The sequence below is a fragment of the Pongo abelii genome, chromosome 18 (genome assembly GCF_028885655.2).
Source record: "Pongo abelii isolate AG06213 chromosome 18, NHGRI_mPonAbe1-v2.0_pri, whole genome shotgun sequence".
Classification (NCBI taxonomy): domain Eukaryota; kingdom Metazoa; phylum Chordata; class Mammalia; order Primates; family Hominidae; genus Pongo; species Pongo abelii.
Genome location: NC_072003.2, coordinates 65195897 through 65196458, shown reverse-complemented (window position 1 = coordinate 65196458; position 562 = coordinate 65195897).

The following is a 562-nucleotide window of genomic DNA, read 5'->3' as shown; positions in this document are numbered from 1 at the left end:
GACTGCTTTTACCATTAAACACCATTTGTTAGATGATTACTTAGTATTCCATTGTGTAGTTGAGGAAGCAGAGGTTCAGAATAATGAAGGAGCTTGGCCCTGACACCCAGCCAGGGCTGGGGTTAAAGAGCCCCCAGGATCCCTTCCTCAGGCCCCATGGAAAGGTCTGAGTGGTACCTGCCACGTGCTCTCCTTGGGCCAGTCATGGGTTAGTCAGGCTGCTTGACGTTCAAAGGTCAGGCGGGAACAAGCCGAGGGGTCGGTAGCCCATCCTTATGGCACCTGACGTGGGGCTGCACACAGCCCTGGGGTCTCACCCCTCCTTCCTACATCTCACCTTCTTTTCATCGTCCTATCTTCCAACACACCCCACACAGGACCTGGGATGTCACAGGGGAGCTAGATGTCTCAGAATTAGAATGGAATCAAGTTCAATACTAGACAGGCAGCTATTGATAGCCTGGAGGAGAGCAGGAGGGCTGAGGAGCTAAGACCCCAGGGGAGGGCTGGGCCGTGTTCCCATAGGGGCTGGAGGCATTGCCTGGCTTTCCCAGACTGCCCT